Raw genomic sequence first — 20611 nt, forward strand, 5'->3', positions numbered from 1 at the left:
TAGGTTTCGTGTTCGGGTTATGGTTTAGGTTAGGGGTATTGTTAGGGTTACGGTTAGGGTTCGGTTTCGGGTTAGGGTTAGCTTTGGGGTCGGGTTCGGGTAAGGGTTAGGGTTAGGGTTAGGGTTCAGTTTCAGGAAAGGATTACGGTTAGGGTTCGAATTAGGATTAGGGTTAGGGTTAGGGTTAGGGTTAAGGTTAGGGTTCGGGTAAGGGTTAGGGTTAGGGTTAGAGTTAGGGTTCAGTTTAGAGATTGGGTTAGGTTTAGGGTTCGGTTTTGCGTTACGGTTTGGGTTAGGATTAGGTTTAGGGTTCGGGTTAGGGTTAGGGTTAGGGTTCGGGTTAGAGATTGGGTTAGGTTTAGGGTTGGGTTTTGGGTTACGGTTCGGGTTAGGATTAGGTTTAGGGTGCAGGTTACGGTTCGGGTTCAGGTTCGGCTTCGGTTTAGTGTTAGGATTAGGGTTAGGGTTAGGGTTAGGATTAGGGTTAGGGTTAGGTTTCAGGTTCGTTTTAGGGTTAGGGTTAGGGTTAGGGTTAGAGTTAGGGTTAGGATTAGGGTTAGGGTTAGGTTTCAGGTTCGGTTTAGGGTTAGGGTTAGGGTTAGGGTTAGGGTTAGAGTTAGGGTTAGGTTAGGGTTAGGGTTCAGGTTATGGTTAGAGTCAGGGTTAGTTTTCGGGTTCGGGTTACGTTTAGGGATAGGGTTAGAGTTTAGGTTCGGGTTCGGGTTCAGATTCGGGTTCAGTTTACTGGTATGGTTAGGGTAGGGTTAGTGTTTGGGTTAGGGTTATGGTTAGGGTTCGAGTTTGGGTTAGGGTTAGGGTTCGGGTTAACATTAGGTTTAGGGTTAGGGTTAGGGATAAGTTTGGGGTTAGGGTTAGGGTTAGGGTTAGGGTTTGGATTAGGGTTAGGATTAGTGTTAGCATTAGTGTTAGCGTTCGGTTTAGGTTTAGGTTTAGTGTTAGGTTTAGGATTAGGGTAAGGGTTCTGGTTCGGGTTAGGGTAAGGGTTAGGGTTTGGTTTTGGGTTAGGGTTAGGGTTCGGTTTAGGTTTAGGGTTCGGTTTCGGGTTAGGGTTCGGTTCGGTTTAATGTTAGGGTTAGGGTTAGTGTTAGGGTTAGGGTTCAGGTTAGAGTTAGGGTTAGGGTTAGGGTTCGGGTTCGGGTTCGGGTTAGGGTTAGGGTTAAGGTAAGGGTTAGTGTGAGGGTAAGGGTTAGGGTTTGGGTTAGGCTTAGGCTTAGTGTTTGGGTGCAGGATCGGGTTAGGATTGGGTTCGGGTTAGGATTAGGGTTAGGGTTAGGTTTAGGGTTTTGGTTAGGTTTAGGGTTCGGTTTTGGGTTATGGTTGGGTTTAGAATTAGGTTTAGGGTTCAGGTTAGGGTTCGGGTTCAGGTTCGGGTTCGGTTTAGTGTTAGGATAAGGATTAGGGTTAGGGTTAGGGTTAGGATTAGGGTTAGGGTTAGGTTTCAGGTTCGGTTTAGGGTTAGTGTTAGGGTTAGGTTTAGGGTTAAAGGTAGGGTTAGGTTAGGGTTAGGGTTCAGGTTATGGTTAGGGTCAGGGTTAGTTTTCGGGTTTGGGTTACGTTTAGGGTTAGGGTTAGGGATTAGGTTCGGTTTCGGGTTCAGGTTCGGGTTCAGTTTAGTGTTAGGGTTAGGGTAGGGTTAGTGTTTGGGTTAGGGTTATGGTTAGGGTTCGAGTTTGGGTTAGGGTTAGGGTTCGGGTTAGGGTTAGATTTAGGGTTAGGGTTAGGGATAAGTTTCGGGTTAGGGTTAGGGTTAGGGTTAGGGTTCGGATTAGGGTTAGGGTTAGGGTTAGCGTTAGGGTTAGGGTTGGGGTTAGGGTTAGGTTTAGGGTTAGGTTTAGGATTAGGGTTAGGATTCGGGTTCGGGTTAGGTTTAGGGTTAGGGATTGGTTTTGGGTTAGGGTTAGGGTTCGGTTTAGTGTTAGGGTTCGGTTTCGGGTTAGGATTCGGTTCAGTTTAATGTTAGGGTTAGGGTTAGAGTTAGGGTTAGGGTTCGGGTTAGAGTTAGAGTTAGGGTTCGGGTTCGGGTTCGGGTTCGGGTTAGGGTTAGGGTTAAGGTAAGGGTTAGTGTGAGGGTCAGGGTTAGGGTTTGGGTTACACTTAGGCTTAGTGTTCGGGTTCGGGATCGGGTTAGGTTTGGGTTCGTGTTCGGGTTAGTGTTACGGTTAGGGTTCGGTTTAAGGTTAGGGTTTGGTTTAGGGTTAGTGTTCGGGTTCGGGTTAGGGTTAGGTTTGGGTTCGGGTTAGGGTTAGGGTTACGGTTAGAGTTACGGTTAGGTTTTGGGTTAGGGTTAAGGTACTGGTTCGGATTAAGGTTAGGATTAGGGTTAAGGTGAGGGTTAGGATTAGGGTTCGGGTTTGTTTTCCAGTTAGGGTTAGGATTACGGTTAGGGTTACGGTATTTTTTCTGGTTAGGGTTAGGTTTCTGGTTCGGGTTTAGGTTAGGATTAGGGTTAGGGTTAGCATTAGGGTTAAGGTTCTGGTTCGGGTTCCGGTTAGAGTTAGGATTCGGCTTAGGGTTAGGGTTAGGGTTAGGGGTAGGGTTAGGGTTAGGGTTCGGGTAAGGGTTAATTTTCGAGTTCGGGTTAGGGTTAGGGTTAGAGTTCGGGTTCGGTTTACGGTTAGGGTTAGGGTTAGGGTTAGGTTTAGGTTTCGTTTCTGGTTAGGGTTAGGGTTAGTATTAGGTTTAGGGTTAGGTTTAGGTTTTGGGTTCACATTAGGATTAGGGTTAGGGTTAGTGTTATGGTTAGGGTTAGGGTTAGGGTTCCGGTTAGGGTCAGGGTTAGGGTTCGGGTTCGGGTTCGGATTGGAATTAGGGTGAGTGTTAGATTTTGGGATAGGTTTAGGGTTAGGTTTAGGTTCTGGTTCGGATTATGGTTTGGGTTATGGTTAGGGTTGGGATTATGGTTTGGGTCGGGTTCGGGTAATTGTTTCTGTTAGTGGTAGTGTTAGTGTTAGGGTTAGGGTTCGGTTTCGGTTTAGGGTTAGGGTTCGGGTTATGGTTAGGGTTAGGGTTAGGGTTCGGGACGGTTTCCAGTAAGGGTTATGGTTGGGGTTAGGGTTCGGGTTAGGGTTAGGGTTAGGGTTAGGTTTAGGGTTTGGGTTAGGTTTAGGGTTCGGTTTCGGGTTAGGGTTCGGGTTATGGTTAGGTTTAGGGTTCAGGTTAGGGTTTGGATTCAGGTTCAGGTTCGGTTTAGGGTTAGGATTAGGATTAGGGTTAGGGTTATGGTTAGGGTTAGGTTTAGGATTTGGGTTAGGGATAGCGTTAGGTTTAGGGTTAGGTTTCAGTTTCAGGTTCGGTTTAGGTTTAGGGTTAGGGTTATGTTAGGGTTAAGGTTCAGGTTATGGTTAGGGTGAGGGTTAGGTTTCCAGTTCGGGTTAGGTATAGGGTTAGGGTTAGGCTCAGGTAAGGGTTCGAGTTCAGGTTCGGGTTCAGTTTAGTGTTAGCGTTAGGGTTAGTGTTTGGGTTAGGATTATGGTACCGTTCGAATTCGGGTTAGGTTTAGGGTTCGGGTTAGGGTTAGGGTTAGGGTTAGTGTTAGGGTTAGGGTTAGGGATAGGGTTCAGGTTACGGTTAGGTTAGGGTTAGGGTTCGGATTAGGGTTAGGTTTAGGGTTAGCGTTAGGGTTAGGGTTCAGGTTAGGGTTAAATTTAGGGTTTGGTTTAGGGTTAGGGTTCGGGTTCAGTTTAAGGTTAGGGTTCGTTTCGGGTTACGGTTCGGATCGTTTTAAGGTTCGGGTTAGGGTTAGGATTAGAGTTAGAGTACGGGTTAGATTTAGGGTCACGGTTCGGGTTCGGGTTAGGGTTAGGGTTAGCGTTATTGTTAGTGTTAGGGTTAGGGTTAGGGTAAGGTTTAGGGTTAGGGTTCAGGTTAGGGTTCGGGTTCAGGTTGTGTTCGTTTTAGGGTTAGGGTTAGGGTTAGGTTTAGGGTTAGGGTTTGGGATAGGGTTATGATTGGGGTTCGATTTCGGGTTAGGGTTAGGGTTCGGGTTAGGGTTAGGGTTAGGGTACGGGTTAGGGTTAGGGTTGGGTTTAGGGTTAGGGTTAGGGGTAGGGTTAGGCTTAAGTTTAGGGTTCAGGTTAGTATTTGGATGCAGGTGCGGTTTGGGTTTAGGGTTAGGGTTAGGGTTAGGTTTAGTTTAACGTTTAGGGTTTGGATTCAGGTTCGGGTTCGGTTTAGGTTTAGGGTTAGGGTTAGGGTTAGGGTTTGGGTTAGGGATAGGGTTCGGGTTCGGGTTCGGGTTCGGGTTAGGGTTAGGGTTCGGGTTCGGCTTAGGTTAAGGGTTAGGGTTAGGGTTAGGGTTAGTTTTAGAGTTCGGGTTAGGGTATGGTTTAGGGTTAGGTTTGGGTTTAGGTTTATGCTTTGGGTTAGTGTTAGGGTTCGGGTTTGGGTAAGGATTCGAGTTAGGCTTAGGGTTAGGGTCAGTTTTAGAGTTAGGGTTAGGTTTAGGGTTAGGGTTTGGGTTAGGTTTAGGATTCAGGTTCAGGTTAGGGTTCGGGTTCAGGTTCGTTTTCGTTTTAGGGTTAGGGTTAGGGTTAGGGTTCAGGTTAGAGTTCGTGTTCAGGTTCAGATTCAGTTAGGGTTAGGGTTAGGGTTATGGTTAGGGTTAGGGTTAGGGTTAGGTTTAGGCTTAGGGTTCGGGTTCTGGATTGGGTCAGGGTTAGGGTTCGGGTTAGGGTTAGGGTTAGGGTTAGGGTTAGGGTTCAGGTTAGGGTTTCGGGTTCAGGTTAGGGATCGGTTTAGGGTTAGGGTTAGTGTTAGCGTTAGGATTCTGGTTGAAGTTAGGGTTAGTGTTCGAGTTAGGGTTAGGGTTAGGATTAGGGTTAGGGTTAGGGTTAGTGTTCGGGTTCAGGTTTGGGTTTGCTTTAGGTTTAGATTTATGGTTAGTGTTAGGGTTTGGGTTAGGGTTATGGTTAGGGTTCGAGATCGGGTTAGGTTTAGGTTTCAGGTTAGGGTTAGGGTTAGGGTTAGTGTTAGGGTTAGCAATAGGGTTCTGCATAAGATCAGGGTTAGGTTTAGGGTTCGGATTAGGGTTAGGGTTAGGTTTAGCATTCGGGTTAGGGTTAGGGTTCAGAATATTATTAGGGTTTGGGTTCAGGTTTGGTTTCGGGTTAGGGTTAGGGTTCGGGTTTGGGTTAAGGTTAGGGTTAGGGTTAGGGTTAGCGTTAGGGTTAGGGTTCGGGTGAGGGTTAGTTTTCGGATTTGGTTTCGGGTTCGGGTTCAGGTTAGGGTTAGGGTTCGGAATCGGGTTAGGGTTTGGGTTAGGGTTAGGGTTAGGTTTAGGTTTCGGGTTAGGGTTAGATTTGGGGTTAGTTTTAGGGTTCGGGTACAGGTTAGGTTTTGGGTTAAGGTTAGGGTTACGATTAAGGTTCGGGTCGGGTTTGGGTAAGGGTTAGGGTTAGGGGTAGTGTTAGGTTTAGGGTAAGTGTTTGGGTTCGGGTTAGGATTAGGGTTCGGTTTATGATTAGGGTTAGGGTTATGGTTCGAGTCGGGTTTGGGTAAGGGTTAGGGTTAGGGTTCGGTTTACATTTGGGTTAGGGTTATGTTTAGTGTTCGAGTTCGTTTTATTGTTAGGGTTCGGGTTAGGGTTAGGATTAGTGTTAGGGTTAGGGATAGGGTTCGGTTTAGGGTTAGGGTTAGGGTAAGGGTTAGGGTTAGGGTTAGGGTTCGGGTTAGTGTTAAGGTTAGGGTTAGTGTTATGGTTAGGGTTCGGGTTAGGGTTAGGTATAGGGTTAGGGTTAGGGTTCTTTTTAGGGTTAGCTTTAGGGTTAGGGTTAGGGTTAGGTGTCGGGTTAGGGTTCGGTTAGGGTTAGGTTTAGTGTTAGGGTTAGGGTTAGGGTTCGGGTTCGGTTTAGGGTTAGGTTTAGTGTTAGGGTTAGGGTTAGGGTTCGGGTTGGGTTTAGTGTTACGGTTCGGGTTATGATTAGGGTTAGGGTTATGGTTCGGGTTGGGTTAGAATAAGGGTTAGGGTTAGGGTTAGGGATCGGTTTCGGGTTAGGGTTAGGTTTAGGGTTAGGTTTCGGATTAGGATTAGGGTTAGGTTTGGGGTTAGGGTTAGATTTAGGGTTAGGTTTAGGGTTAGTGTTAGGTTTTGGGGTACGGTTGGGTTGAGGTTAGGTTTAGGGTTTGGGTTAGGGTTAGGGTTCCGGTTTGGGTTAGGACTTGGGTTAGGGTTAGGTTTAGGGTTCAGGTTAGGGTTCGGGATCAGGTTCGGGTTCGGTTTAGTGTTATGGTTAGTGTTAGGGTTAGGGTTAGGATTAGGGTTAGGGTTAGGGTATGGTTAGGATTCGGGTTAGGGTTAGATTTAGGGTTAGGTTTAGAGTTAGGGCTAGGGTTTGGGTTAGGGTTCAGGTTATGGTTAGGTTCAGTGTTAGGGTTCGGGTTCGGGTTAGGGTTAGTTTTAGGGTTAGATTTTGGGTTCGGGTTAGTGTTAGGTTTCTGGTTCGGGTTATGGTTCGGGTTCAGGTTCAGGTTGGATTTAGGGTTAGGGTTAGGGTTAGGGTTAGGATTATGGTTCGGGTTAGGGTTAGGTTTCGGGTTCGGGTTCGGGTTAGTGTTAGGGTTAGTGTTAGGGTTAGGCTTAGGGTTAGGGTTAGGCTAGGGTTAGTGTTCGAGTTCGGGTTAGGATTAGGGTTAGGGTTAGGATTACGGTTCGGGTTAGTGTTAGGTTTCGGGTTCGGGTTAGGGTTAGGGTTAGGGTTAGGTGTAGGGTGAGGGTTAGGGTTAGGGTTAGGGTTCGGGATAGGGTTCGGTTTCGGGTTCAGGTTAGGGTTAGGGTTAGGGTTAGGTTTAGGTTTAGGGTTAGAGTTAGGGTTCGGGATAGGGTTCGGGTTAGGGTTTGGGTTAGTGTTAGTGTTAGGGTTAGTTTTAGAGGTAGGGTTAGGATTCTGGTTAGAATTAGGGTTTGGGTTCGGGTTCGGGATAGGGTTAGGGTTAGGGTTCTGGTTCGTTGTAGTGTTAGGGTTAGGGTTAGGGTTCGGTTTAGGGTTCCAGTTTGGTTTAGGTTCATGGTTAGGGTTAGGGTTCGGGTTCGGGTTAGAGTTTGCGTTACAGTTAGGGTTCGGGTTCGGGTTCGGGTTGGGTTTAGTGTTCGGGTTAGGGTTAGGTTTAGGGTTAGGGTTAGGGTTCATGTTTGGTTCGGGTTCAGGTTTGTGTTCGTTTTAGGTTTAGGGTTAGGGTTAGGGATAAGGGTAGTGTTAGGGCTCGGGTTCGGTTTAGGGTTAGGGGTTAGGGGTTAGGGTTTGGGTTTTGGGTTATGGTTATGGGTTAGGGTTCGAGTGGCGGGTTTGGGTTAGGGATCGGGTTAGGTTTAGGGTTACTGTTAGGCTTAGGGATAGAGTTCTGTTTAGGGTTAGGGTTAGGGTTAGGGTTCGGGTTAGTGTTAATATTAGGGTTAGGTTTAGGATTGAAGTTAGGGTTCGGTTCGGGTTAGGGTTAGGGTTAGGTTAAGGGTTAGGGTTAGGTTTCGGGTTCAGGTTAAGGTTAGGATTAGGATAAGGGTTAGGGTTAGAGTTTCTGGTTAGGGTTAGGTTTAGGATTAGGGTTAGAGTTCGGTTTGGGTTAGGGTTAGGATTAGGATAAGGGTTAGGGTTAGGGTTATGGTTCGGGTTAGGTTAACGGTGAGGTTTCTGGTTAGGTTTTGGTTAGTGTTAGGGTTAGGGTTAGGGTAAGGTTTAGGGTTAGGTTAGGGTTAGGGTTTCGGATAGGGTTAGGGTTAGGGTTAGGGTTCGGATTCGGGTTAGGTTTAGATTTACGGTTAGGGTTAGGGTTAGGGTTTGGGTTAGATTTAGGTTTAGGTTTAGGGTTAAGTTTAGGTTTTAGGGTTAGGGTTAGTTTTCAGGTTAGGTTTAGGGTTAGGGTTAGGGTTTGGGTTAGTGTCAGGGTTAGAATTAGGGTTCGGGTCGGGTTCGGGTAAGGGGTAGGGTTAGGGTTAGGGTTAGGGTTAGTGTTAGGGTTAAGTTTATGGTTCGGGTCAGGTTCGGGTAAGGGTTAGAGTTAGGGTTAGGTTTAGGGTTAGGGTTAGGTTTTGGGTTCGGATTAGGATTTGGTTAGGTTTAGGGTTAGGTTTACTGTTAGGGTTCGGGTTAGGGTTATTGTTAAGGTTAGGGTTCGGGTAAGGGTTAGGGTAAGGATTAGGGTTAGGGTTAGGTTTAGGGTTAGGTTTAGAGTTTGGGTTAGATTTAGGGTTCGGTTTTGGGTTACGGTTCGGGTTAGGATAAGGTTTAGGGTGCAGGTTAGGGTTCGGGTTCAGGTTCGGCTTCGGTTTAGTGTTAGGATTAGGGTTAGGGTTAGGAATAGAGTTAGGATTAGGGTTAGGGTTAGGTTTCAGGTTCGGTTTAGGGTTAGGGTTAGGGTTAGGGTTAGAGTTAGGGTTAGGTTTAGGGTTAGGGTTCAGGTTATGGTTAGGGTCCGGGTTAGTTTTCGGGTTCGGGTTACGTTTAGGGTTGGGGTTAGGGTTATGTTCGGGTTCGGGTTCAGGTTCGGGTTCAGTTTAGTGTTAGGGTTAGGGTAGGGTTAGTGTTTGGGTTAGGGTTATGGTTAGGGTTCGCGTTTGGGTTAGGGTTAGGGTTCGGGTTAGGGTTAGGTTTAGGTTTAGGGGTAGGGATAAGTTCGGGTTAGGGTTAGGGTTAGGGTTAGTGTTCGGATTAGGGTAGGTTTAGGGTTAGCGTTAGGGTTAGGGTTGGGGTAAGTTTAGGTTTAGGGTTAGGTTTAGGATTATGGTTAGGGTTCGGGTTCGGGTTCGGGTTAGGGTCAGGGTTTGATTTGGGTTAGGTTAGGGATAAGTTCGGGTTAGGGTTAGGTGTAGGGTTAGGGTTCGGGTTAGGGTTAGGTTTAGGTTTAGGTTTAGGATTAGGGTTAGGATTCGGGTTCGGGTTAGGGTTAGGGTTAGGGATTGGTTTTGGGTTAGGGTTAGGGTTCGGTTTAGGGTTAGTGTTCGGTTTCGGGTTAGGATTCGGTTCGGTTTAATGTTAGGGTTAGGGTTAGAGTTAGGGTTAGGGTCGGGTTAGAGTTAGAGTTAGGGTTCGGGTTCGGGTTCGGGGTTCGGGTTAGGTTTAAGTTAAGGGTTTAGTGTGATGGTCAGGGTTAGGGTTTGGGTTAAGCTTAGGCTTACTGTTCGGGTTCGGGTTAGGGTTAGGTTTGGGTTTGGGTTCGGGTTAGGGTTAGGGTTACGGTTAAGGTTTGGGTTAGGGTTAAGGTACTGGTTCGGATTAAGGTTAGGATTAGGATTAAGGTGAGGGTTAGGATTAGGGTTCGGGTTAGGGGTTCCAGTTAGGGTTAGGGTTTAGGTTAGGATTAGGGTTAGGGTTAGCGTTAGGGTTAGGGTTCTGGTTCGGGTTCTGGTTAGGGTTAGGATTCGTGTCAGGTTTAGGGTTAGGGTTAGGGTTAGGGTTAGGGTTAGGGTTCGGGTTAGGGTTAGGGTAAGGGTTAATTTTCGAGTTCGGGTTAGGGTTAGGGTTAGAGTTCTGGTTTGGTTTACGGTTAGGTTTAGGGTTTGGGTAGGTTTAGGGTTTGGTTTCAGGTTAGGGTTAGGGTTAGTGTTAGGTTTAGGGTTAGGTTTAGGTTTTGGGTTCACATTAGGATTAGGGTTAGGGTTAGTGTTTGGGTTAGGGTTAGGGTTAGGTTAGGCTTAGGGTTCGGTTAGGGTTAGGGTTAGGGTTCGTTTTAGGTTCGGATTCGGAATTAGGGTGAGTGTTAGAGTTTGGGTTAGGTTTAGGGTTCGGGTTAGGGTTAGGTTTAGGGTTAGGTTTAGGTTCTGGTTCGGATTAAGGTTTGGTTAGGGTTAGGGTTAGGATTAGGGTTCGGGTCGGGTTCGGGTAATTGTTTCTGTTAGTGGTAGTGTTAGTGTTAGGGTTTAGGGTTCGTTTCCGGGTTAGGGTTTAGGGTTCGGGTTATGGTTAGGGTTAGGGTTAGGGATCGGTTCAGTTTCTGGTAAGGGTTATGGTTGGGGTTAGTGTTTGGGTTAGGGTTAGGTTTAGGGTTTGGGTTAGGTTTAGGGTTCGGTTTCGGGTTAGGGTTCGGGTTATTGTTAGGTTTAGGGTTCAGGTTAGGTTTGGATTCAGGTTCAGGTTCGGTTCGGGTTACGATTAGGGTTAGGGTTAGGGTTATGGTTAGGGTTAGGTTTAGGGTTTGGGTTAGGGATAGTGTTAGGTTTAGGGTTAGGTTTCAGTTTCAGGTTCTGTTTAGGTTTAGGGTTAGGGTTATGTTAGGGTTAAGGTTCAGATTATGGTTAGGGTCAGGGTTAGGTTTTCCGGTTCGGGTTAGGTTTAGGGTTAGGGTTAGGCTCAGGTAAGGGTTCGAGTTCAGGTTCAGGTTCGTTTAGTGTTAGGGTTAGGATTAGGTTTAGTGTTTGTGTTAGGGTTATGTTGTGGTTCGAATTCGGGTTAGGTTTAGGGTTCGGGGTTATGGTTAGGGTTAGGGGATAGGGATTAGGTTAGGGTTAGGTTAGGGTTAGGGTTCGGATTAGGCTTAGGTTTAGGGTTAGCGTTAGGGTTAGTGTTCGGGTTAGGATTATTTTTAGGGTTTGGTTTAGGGTTAGGGTTCGGGTTCGGTTTAAGGTTAGGTTTTAGGGTTAGGGTTAGGGTTAGAGTACGGGTTAGAGTTAGGGTCAGGGTTCCGGGTTCGGGTTAGGGTTAGGGTGAGGGTTTGGGGTGAGGGTTAGGGTTAGGGGGGTTAGTCTTAGGCTTATGGTTAGGGTTCGGGTTTGGGTTAGGGTTAGGGTTAGGGTTCGGGTTCGGGTTCATGTTAGGGTTAGGTTTCAGGTTAGGGTTCGGGTCCACATTCGGGTTAGGCTTAGGTTTAGTGTTAGAGTTAGGGTTCGGGTTAGGTTAGGGTTAGCGTTATTGTTAGTGTTAGGTTTAGGGTTAGGGTAAAGTTTAGGGTTAGGGTTCAGGTTAGGGTTCGGGTTCAGGTTGTGTTCTTTTTAGGGTTAGGGTTAGGGTTAGGTTTAGGGTTAGGGTTTGGGATAGGGTTATGATTAGGGTTCGATTTCCGGTTAGGGTTAGGGTTCGGGATAGGGTTAGGGTTAGGGTACAGGTTAGGGTTAGGGTTAGGTTTAGGGTTAGGGTTCGGGTTGGGGTTTTGGTCAGGTTTAGGGTTAGGGTTAGGGTTAAGTTTAGGGTTCAGGTTAGGATTCGAATGCAGGTGCAGGTTGGGTTTAGGGTTAGGGTTAGGGTTAGGTTTAGTTTAATGTTTAGGGTTTGCATTCAGGTTCGGGTTCGGTTTAGGTTTAGGGTTAGGGTTAGGGTTAGGGTTTGGGTTAGGGATAGGGTTCTGGTTAGGGTTAGGGTTAGGTTTAGGGTTCGTTTAGGGTTAGGGTTAGGTTTAGGTTTCGGGTTAGGGTGGGGGATCGGGATATGATTAGGGTTTGGGTTCAGGTTCGGGTTCTGGTTAGGGTTAGGTTTCGGGTTCGGGTTAAGGTTAGAGTTAGGGTTAGGGTTCGGGTTAGGGTTAGGTTTCGGGTTCAAATTCCGGTTAGGGTTAGGGTTAGGGTTAGGGTTTGGGATCGGGTTAGGGTTTGGGTTAGGGTGAGGATTAGGGTTAGGGTTACGATTAAGGTTCGGGTCAGGTTCGGGTAAGTGTTAGGGTTAGGGGTAGTGTTAGGTTTAGGGTAAGTGTTCGGGTTCGGGTTAGGGTTAGGGTTCGGGTTATGATTAGGGTTAGGGTTATGGTTCCTGTCGGGTTCGGGTAAGGGTTAGGGTTAGGGTTAGTGTTCGAATTAGGATTAGGGTTAGGGTTAGGGGTAGGGTTAGGGTAAGGGTTCGGGTTAGGGTTAGGTTTAGTGTTAGAGTTAGGGTTCGGGTTCTGGTTAGGATTAGGGTTCGGGTTCAGGTTAGGGTTAGGGTTGAAGTTCAGGTTGGGTTTCGTTTACGGTTAGGGTTAGGGTTATGGTTAGGATTACGGATCGGGTTAGGGTTAGGGTTCGGTTTCGGGTTAGGGTAGAGATAGGTTTAGGTTTAGGGTTCGGGTTAGGGTTAAGGTTAGGGTTAGGGTTAGGGATAGGGTTCGGGTTAGGTTTAGGGTTAGGTTTAGGGTTCTGTTTAGGGTTACGGTTCGGTTTCGGGTTAGGGTTAGGGTTAGGGTTAGGGTTAGGGTTAGGGTTACTGTTCGGGTTCGGGTTCGGGTTCAGTTTAGGGTTAGGTTTCGGGTTCGGGTTAGGATAAGGGTTAGGGTTAGGTTTAGGGTTAGGTTTAGAGTTCGGATTAGGGTTTGGTTTAGGGTAGGTTTGGGTTTAAGTTTATGTTTTTGGTTAGTGTTAGGGATCGGGTTTGGGTAAGGATTCGGGTTTGGCTTAGGGTTAGGGTCAGTTTTAGAGTTAGGGTTAGGGTTAGGGTTAGGGTTTGGGTTAGGTTTAGGATTCGGGTTCAGGTTAGGGTTTGGGTTCAGGTTCGTGTTCGTTTTCGGGTTAGGGTGAGGGTTAGGGTTAGGGTTAGGGTTTGGGTTAGGGTTATAGTTAGCGTTCGAGTTCAGGTTAGGTTTAGGGTTCGGGTTAGGGTTAGGTTTCGGGTAATAGTTAGGGTTAGGGTTGGGATTAGGGTTAGGTTTAGGGTTAGGGTACAGGTTTGGGTTCGGGTCAGGCTTAGGGTTCGGGTTAGGGTTAGGGTTAGGGTTAGGTTTAAGGTTCAGGTTAGAGTTCGTGTTCAGGTTCAGATTCAGTTAGGGTTAGGGTTAGGGTTATGGTTAGGTTTAGGGTTAGGGTTAGGTTTAGGGTTAGGGTTCGGGTTCGGGATTGGGTCAGGGTTAGGGTTAGGGTTAGGGTTAGGGTTAGGGTTCAGGTTAGGATTCGGGTTCAGGTTCGGGATCAGTTTAGGGTTAGGGTTCGGTTAGGGTTAGGTTTAGGTTAGGGTTAGGGTTAGGTTTCGGGTTAGGGTTCGGTTAGGTTTAGGGTTAGGGTTAGGGTTAGGTTTCGGGTTAGGGTTCGGTTAGGGTTAGGTTTAAGGTTAGGGATAGGGTTAGGGTTAGGGTTCGGTTTAGGGTTACGGTTCGGGTTATGATTAGGGTTAGGGTTAGGGTTCGGGTTGGGTTCGAATAAGGGTTAGGGTTAGATTTAGGGATCGGTTTCGGGTTAGGGTTAGGGTTAGGGTTAGGGTTCGGATTAGGATTAGGGTTAGGGTTGGGGTTAGGATTAGGGTTAGGGTTAGGTTTAGGGTTAGTGTTAGGTTTCGGGGTACGGTTAGGGTTGAGGTTATGTTTAGGGTTTGGGTTAGGGTTAGGGTTCGGGTTTACGTTAGGATTCGGGTTAGGATTAGGTTTAGGGTTCAGGTTAGGGTTCGGTATCAGGTTCGGGTTCGGTTTAGTGTTAGGGTTAGTGATAGGATTAGGGTTAAGATTAGGGTTCGGGTTAGGGTATGGTTAGGGTTCGGGTTAGGGTTCGGGTTCAGGTTCAAGTTGGGTTTAGGGTTCGGGTTAGGGTTAGGGTTAGGGTTAGGATTATGGTTCGGGTTAGGGTTAGGTTTCGGGTTCGGGTTAGGGTTAGGGTTAGGGTTAGTGTTAGGCTTAGGGTTAGGGTTAGCCTAGGGTTAGGGTTCGGGTTCGTGTTAGGGTTAGGGTTAGGGTTAGGATTACGTTTCGGGTTAGTGTTAGGTTTCGGGTTCTGGTTAGGGTTAGGGTTAGGTTTAGGGTGAGGGTTAGCGTTAGGGTTACCGTTCGGGATAGGGTTCGGGTTAGGTTTCGGGTTACTGTTAGTGTTAGGGTTAGTTTTAGATGTAGGGTTAGGATTCGGGTTAGAATTAGGGTTCGGGTTCCGGTTCGGGATAGGGTTAGGGTTAGGGTTCGGTGTAGTGTTAGGGTAGGGTTAGGGTTCGGTTTAGTGTTCCGGTTAGGTTTAGGTTGAAGGTTAGGGTTAGGGTTTGGGATAGAGTTTGGTTTACGGTTAGGGTTCGGGTTCGGGTTCGGGTTGGGTTTAGTGTTCGGGTTAGGTTTAGGTTTAGGGTTAGGGTTAGGGTTCATGTTAGGGTTCGGGTTCAGGTTCGTGTTCGTTTTAGTTTTATCGTTAGGGTTAGGGATAGGGTTAGTGTTAGGGTTTGGGTTCGGTTTAGGGTTAGGGTTGGGGTTAGCGTTTCGTTTGGGGTTATGGTTATGGTTAGGGCTCGAGTTCACGTTAGGGTTAGGGATCGGGTTAGGATTAGGGTTACTGTTAGTCTTAGGGATATAGTTCTGGTTAAGGTTAGTGTTAGGGTTAGGCTTCGGATTAGGGTTAGGGTTAGGGTTAGGGTTAGGGTTAGGGTTAATATTAGGGTTAGGTTTAGGATTGAAGTTAGGGTTCGGTTCGGGTTAGGGTTAGGGTTAGGTTAAGGGTTAGGTTTAGGGTTAGGGTTCGGGTTCAGGTTAAGGTTAGGATTAGGGTTAGGGTTAGGTTTAGGATTAGGGTTAGGGTTCGGTTTGGGTTAGGGTTAGGATTAGGGTAAGGGTTAGGGTTAGGGTTATGGTTCGGGTAAGGTTTAGGGTTACGTTAGGGTTACGGTTTGGGTTTGGATTAGGGTTAGGGTTAAGGTTAGGGTTCGGATTCAGGTTAGGTTTAGGTTTAGGTTTAGGGTTTGGGTTCGGTTTCGGGTTAGGGTTAGGGTTAGGGTTAGATTTAGGGTTAGGGTTAGTGTTAGGGTTAGGGTTTGGGTTAGATTTAGGTTTTGGGTTAGGTTTAAGTTTAGGTTTAGGGTTAGGGTTAGTTTTCGTGTTAGGGTTAGGGTTATGTTTAGGGTTAGGGTTAGGGTTTGGTTTAGTGTTAGGGTTAGGTTAGGGTTCGGGTCGTGTTAGGGTTTGGGTTAGGGTTAGGGTTAGGGTTAGGGGTAGGGTTCGGTTAGGGTTAGGTTTAGGGTTAGGGTTAGGGGTAGGGTTCGGGTTCGGTTTAGGGTTCCGGTTCGGCTTATGATTAGGGTTAGGGTTATGGTTCAGGTAGCGTTCGAATAAGGGTTATGGTTAGGGTTAGGGATCTGTTTCGGGTTAGGGTTAGTGTTAGGTTTAGGGTTCGGATTAGGATTAGGGTTAGGGTTGGGGTTAGGGTTACGGTTAGGGTTAGGTTTAGTGTTAGTGTTAGGTTTTGGGGTACAGTTAGGTTTGAGGTTAGGTTTAGGGTTTGGGTTAGTGTTAGGGTTCGGGTTTGGGTTAGGATTCGGGTTAGGGTTAGGGATCGGTTTCAGGTTAGGGTTCGGGATCAGGTTCGGGTTCGGTTTAGTGTTAGGGTTAGTGTTAGGGTTAGGATTAGGATTAGGGTTCGGGTTAGGGTATGGTAAGGGTTTGGGTTAGGGTTAGATTTAGGGTTAGGTTTAGAGTTAGGGCTAGAGTTTGGGTTAGGGTTCAAGTTATGGTTAGGGTCAGTGTTAGGGTTCGGGTTCTGGTTAGGGTTAGTTATAGGGTTAGATTTTGGGTTCAGGTTAGGGTTAGGTTTCGGGTTCGGGTTAGGGTTCGGGTTCAGGTTCAGGTTGGGTTTAGGGTTCGTGTTAGGGTTAGAGTTAGGGTTAGGACTATGGTTCGTGTTAGGGTTAGGTTTTGGGTTAGGGTTAGGGTTAGGGTTAGTGTTAGGCTTAGGGGTAGGGTTAGGCTAGGGTTAGGGTTCAGGTTTGGGTTAGGGTTAGGGTTAGGGTTAGGGTTAGGGTTAGGTTTAGGGTTAGGGTTGGGTTTAGGTTTAGGTTTTGGGTTAGTGTTACTGTTCGGGTTTGTGTAAGGATTCGGGTTAGGCTTAGGGTTAAGGTTAGTTTTAGAGTTAGGGTTAGGATTCGGGTTAGAATTAGGGTTCGGGTTCGGGTTCAGGATAGGGTTAGTTTTAGGGTGCGGGTTCGGTGTAGTGTTACGGTTAGGGTTAGGGTTCGGTTAAAGGTTCCGGTTAGGTTTAGGTTTATGGTTCGGGTTAGGGTTCGGGTTAGGGTTAGAGTTTGGTTTAGGGTTAGGGTTCGGGTTCGGGTTCGGGTTGGGTTTAGTGTTTGGGTTAGTGTTAGGTTTAGCGTTAGGGTTAGGGTTCAGTTTGGGGTTCAGGTTCAGGTTCGTGTTCGTTTTAGGGTTAGGGTTAGGGTTAGGGTTAGGGTTCCGGTTGAAGTTAAGGTTAGTGTTCAGGTTAGGGTTAGGGTTAGTTTTAGTGTTACTGTTACTCTTAGGGATAGAGTTCTGGTTAGGGTTACTGTTAGGGTTAGGGTTTCGATTAGGGTTAGATTTAGGGTTATGGTTAGGGTTAGAGTTCGGGTTAGGGTTAATGTTAGGGTCAGGTTTAGGATTGAAGTTAGGGTTCGGTTCGGGTTAGGGTTAGGGTTAGGGTAAGGGTTAGGGTTAGGGTTAGGTTTCGGTTACAGGTTAGTGTTTGGGTTAGGGTTAGGGTTACGATTAAGGTTCGAGTCGGGTTCGGGTAAGGTTTAGGGATAGGGGTAGTGTTAGGTTTAGGGTAAGTGTTCGGGTTCAGGTTAGGGTTATGGTTCGGGTTATGATTAGGATTAGGGTTATGGTTCAGTCGGGTTTAGATAAGGGTTAGGGTTAGGGTTAATGTTCAGATTAGGATTATCGTTAGGGTTATGGGTAGGGTTAGGGTTAGGGTTCGGGTTAGGGTTAGGGTTTGGGTTAGGGTTGGGATTAGGATTAGGTTTAGGGTTAGGGTACAGGTTTGGGTTCAGGTCAGGCTTAGGGTTCGGGTTACGGTTAGGGTTAGGTTTAGGGTTAGGGTTCAGGTTAGAGTTCGTGTTCAGGTTCTGATTCAGTTTAGGGTTAGGGTTAGGGTTAGCGTTAGGGTTACAAAAAGGTTTAGGGTTAGGGTTCGGGTTCCGGATTAGTTCAGGGTTAGGGTTCGGGTTCGGGTTAGGGTTAGGGTTAGGGTTAGAGTTAGGGTTAGGGTTCAGGTAGGGTTCGGGTTCAGGTTCGGGATTGGTTTATGGTTAGGGTTAGTGTTAGGGTTAGGGTCCTGGTTGAAGTTCGGGTTAGTGTTCGGGTTAGGGTTAGGGTTAGGGTTAGGGTTAGGGTTAGGTTTCGGGTTCAGGTTCGGATTCGGTTTAGGTTTAGATTTAGGGTTAGGGTTTGGGTTAGGGTTATGGTTAGTGTTCGACTTCGTTTTAGTCTTAGGGTTCGAGTTAGGGTTAGGATTAGTGTTAGGGTTAGGGATACGGTTCGGGTTAGGGTTAGGGTTACGCTTAGGGTTCGGCTTAGGGTTAGGGTTAGGGTTAGGGTTCGGCTTAGGGTTAGTGTTAGGGTAAGTTTTAGGGTTCTGGTTGGGGTTCGGGTTAGGGTTAGGGTTTGGTTTCGGGTTAGGGTTAGGGTTAGGGTTAGGTTAGGTTGGGTTAGGGTTATGGTTTGTGTTAGTGTTAGTGTTAGGGTTAGGGTTAGCGTTAGTGTTAGGGTTAGGGTTTGGTTTAGGGTTAGGTATAGGGTTAGGGTTAGGGTTCGGGTTAGGGTTAGGGTTCGGATTATGATTAGGTTTCGGGTTATTATTAGGGTTAGGGTTTTGGTTCGGGTCACGTTCGGGTAAGGGTTAGGTTTCGGGTTAGGGTTCGGTTTCCTGTTAGTGTTAGGGTTAGGGTTAGGGTTAGCGTTAGGGTTAGGGTTCGGGATAAGGTTAGGGTTAAGTTTCGGGTTCGGGTACGGGTTCGGGTTAGGATTCGGGTTAGGGTTAGGTTTAGGGTTAGGGTTAGGGTTCAGGTACGGATTAGGGTTTGGGTTAGGGTTAGGGTTAGGATTAGGTTTCGGGACTTGTTCGGGTAAGGGTTAGGGTTAGGGGTAGTGTTAGGGTTATCGAGTTCGGGTTAGGGTTAGGATTCGGATTATGATTAGCTTTAGGGTTATGGTTCGGTTCGGGTTCGGGTAAGGATTAGGTTTAGGGTTAGGGTTCGGTTTCGGGTTAGGGTTTGGGTTAGGGTTAGGGTTCGGATTAGGATTAGGGTTAGGGTTAGGGGTAGGGTTAGGGTAAGGGTTTGGGTTAGGGTTAGGTTTAGGGTTAGGGTTAGTGTTCAGGTTAGGGTTAGGGTTAGGTTTAGGGTTCGGGTTCGGGTTCGGGTTCGGGTTAGGGTTAGGGTTACGGTTAGGGTTTAGGGTTAGGGTTTGGGTTAGGGTTAGGGATCAGGTTAGGGTTAGGGTTAGGGTTTTGGTTTGGGTTCGTGTTAGGGTTCGGGTTCAATTTCAGGATGGGTTTCGGTTAGGGTTAGGTTTAGGGTTAGGATTTCGGTTAGAGATAGGGTTAGGGTTAGGGTTTATGTTATGTTTAGGGTCAGGTTTAGGGTTCGGGTTCGAGATAGGTTTCTGGTTAGGGTTAGGTTTAGGGATAGGCTAGGGTTAGGGTTCGTGTTCGTGTTCGGTTTGGGTTAGGGTTAGGGTTAGAGTTAGGGTTCTGGATAGGGTTCGTGGTATGTTTCGGGTTAGAGATAGGATTATTGTTAGTTTTAGAGTTAGGCGTAGGATTCGGGTTAGAATTAGGGTTCGGGTTCGGGTTCGGGATAGGGTTAGGGTTAGGGTTCGGGATCGGGTTAGGGTAAGGGTTACGGTTAGGGTTCGGTTAGGGTTCCGGTTAGGTTTAGGTTTATGGTTCGGGTTAGTGTTCCGGTTCGGGTTAGGGTTAGTGTTAGGGTTTGGGATAGGGTTAGGGTTCTGGTTAGGGTTAAGTTAGGGTTAGGGTTAGGTTTAGGGTTAGGGTTCGGGTTCAGGTTCTTGTTCGTTTTAGGGTTAGGGTTAGGGATAGGGTTAGGGTTTGGGTTAGGGTTATGGTTATGGTTCAATTTTGGGTTAGGTTTAGGGTTAGGGTTAGGGTTAGGATTATGGTTCGTGTTAGGGTTAGGTTTAGGTTTAGGGTTCGGGTTTGGGTTAGATTTAGGTTTAGGGTTAGGGTTAAGTTTAGGGTTAGGGTTAGTTTTTGGGTTAGGTTTAGGGTTATGTTTAGGGTTAGGGTTAGGGTTAGGGTTTGGGTTAGTGTTAGGGTTAGGGTTAGGGTTCAGGCCGGGTTCGGGAAAGGGTTAGGGTTAGGGGTAGGTTTAGGGTTAGTGTTAGGGTTAGATTTAGCGTTCAGATCGGGTTCGGGTAAGGGTTACGGTTAGGGTTAGGGTTCGGTTTCGGGTTAGGGTTAGGGTTAGGGTTAGGGTTAGGTTTAGGGTTATGGTTAGGTTTTGGGTTCAGATTAGGATTTGGTTAGGTTTAGGGTTAGGTTTAGTGTTAGGGTTCGGGTTTAGGGTTCGGGTTCAGGGTTAGAGTTAGGTTTAGGGTTAGAGTTAGGGTTAGGGTTAGGCTAGGGTTAGGGTTCGTATTCGGGTTCGGTTAAGGTTTATGGTTAGGGTTCGGGTTAGGTTTCTGGTAAGGTTTAGGGTTAGGGTTAGTTTTAGAGTTAGGGTTAGGATTCGCATTAGAATTAGGTTTCGTGTTCGGGTTCGGGATAGGGTTAGGGTTAGGGTTCAGGTTCGATGTAGTGTTAGGGTTAGGGTTAGGTTTCATTTTAGGGTTCCGGTTAGGTTTAGGTTTATGGTTAGGGTTAGCATTCGGGTTCGGGTTAGAGTTTGGGTTAAGGTTAGGGTTCGGGTTCAGGTTCGGGTTCGGTTTACGTTTAGAGTTAGGGTTAGGGTTAGGGTTTGGGTTAGGGTTATGGTTAGTGTTCGAGTTCGTTTTAGTGTTAGGGTTCGTGTTAGGGTTAGGATTAGTGTTAGGGTTAGGGATACGGTTCAGGTTAGGGTTAGTGTTAGGGTAAGGGTTAGGGTAAGGGTTAGGGTTAGGGTTAGGTTTAGGTTAAGGGTTCGGGTTAGGTTAGGTTTAGGGTTAGGTTTGGGTTTAGGTTTAGGTTTTGGGTTAGTGTTAGGGTTCGGGTTTGTGTAAGGATTCGGGTTAGGCTTAGGGTTAAGGTTAGTTTTAGAGTTAGGGTTAGGATTCGGGTTAGAATTAGGGTTCGGGTTCGGGTTCGGGATAGGGTTAGTTTTAGGGTTCAGGTTCGGTATAGTGTTACGGTTAGGGTTAGGGTTCGGTTTAGGGTTCCGGTTAGGTTTAGGTTTATGGTTATGGTTAGGGTTCAGGTTCGGGTTAGAGTTTGGTTTAGGGTTAGGGTTCGGGTTCGGGTTCGGGTTGGGTTTAGTGTTTGGGTTAGTGTTAGGTTTAGGGTTAGGGTTAGGGTTCAGTTTGGGGTTCATGTTCAGGTTCGTGTCCGTTTTAGGGTTAGGGTTATGGTTAGGGTTAGGGTTAAGGTTAGAGTTAAGGTTACAGTTAGGTTTGAGTTTCGGTTTAAGGTTAGGGTTAGTGTAGGGTTAGGGTTAGTTTAGGGTTAGGGTTCAGGTTATGGTTAGGTTCAGGGTTAGGTTTCGGGTTCGGGTTAGGTTTAGGGTTAGGGTTAGGGTTCAGGTTAGGTTTCGAGTTCAGGTTCGGGTTAGATTTAGTATTAGGGTTAGGGTTAGGGTTAGTGTTTGGGTTAGGGTTATGGTTAGGTTTCGAGTTCAGGTTAGGGTTCGAGTTTAGGTTCGGGTTCGGTTTAGTATTAGGGTTAGGGTTAGGGTTAGTGTTTGGGTTAGGGTTATGGTTAGGGTTCGAGTTCAGGTTTTTGTTTGGTTCTGGTTAGGGTTATTGTTAGGGTTAGGGTTAGGGATAGGGTCCGGGTTAGGGTTGGGGTTAGGGTTAGTGTTTGGATTAGGGTTAGGGTTAGGGTTACTGTAAGGGTTAGGGTTCA

This window comes from Urocitellus parryii, unplaced genomic scaffold (genome assembly GCF_045843805.1).
Source record: "Urocitellus parryii isolate mUroPar1 unplaced genomic scaffold, mUroPar1.hap1 Scaffold_117, whole genome shotgun sequence".
Lineage (NCBI taxonomy): Eukaryota > Metazoa > Chordata > Mammalia > Rodentia > Sciuridae > Urocitellus > Urocitellus parryii.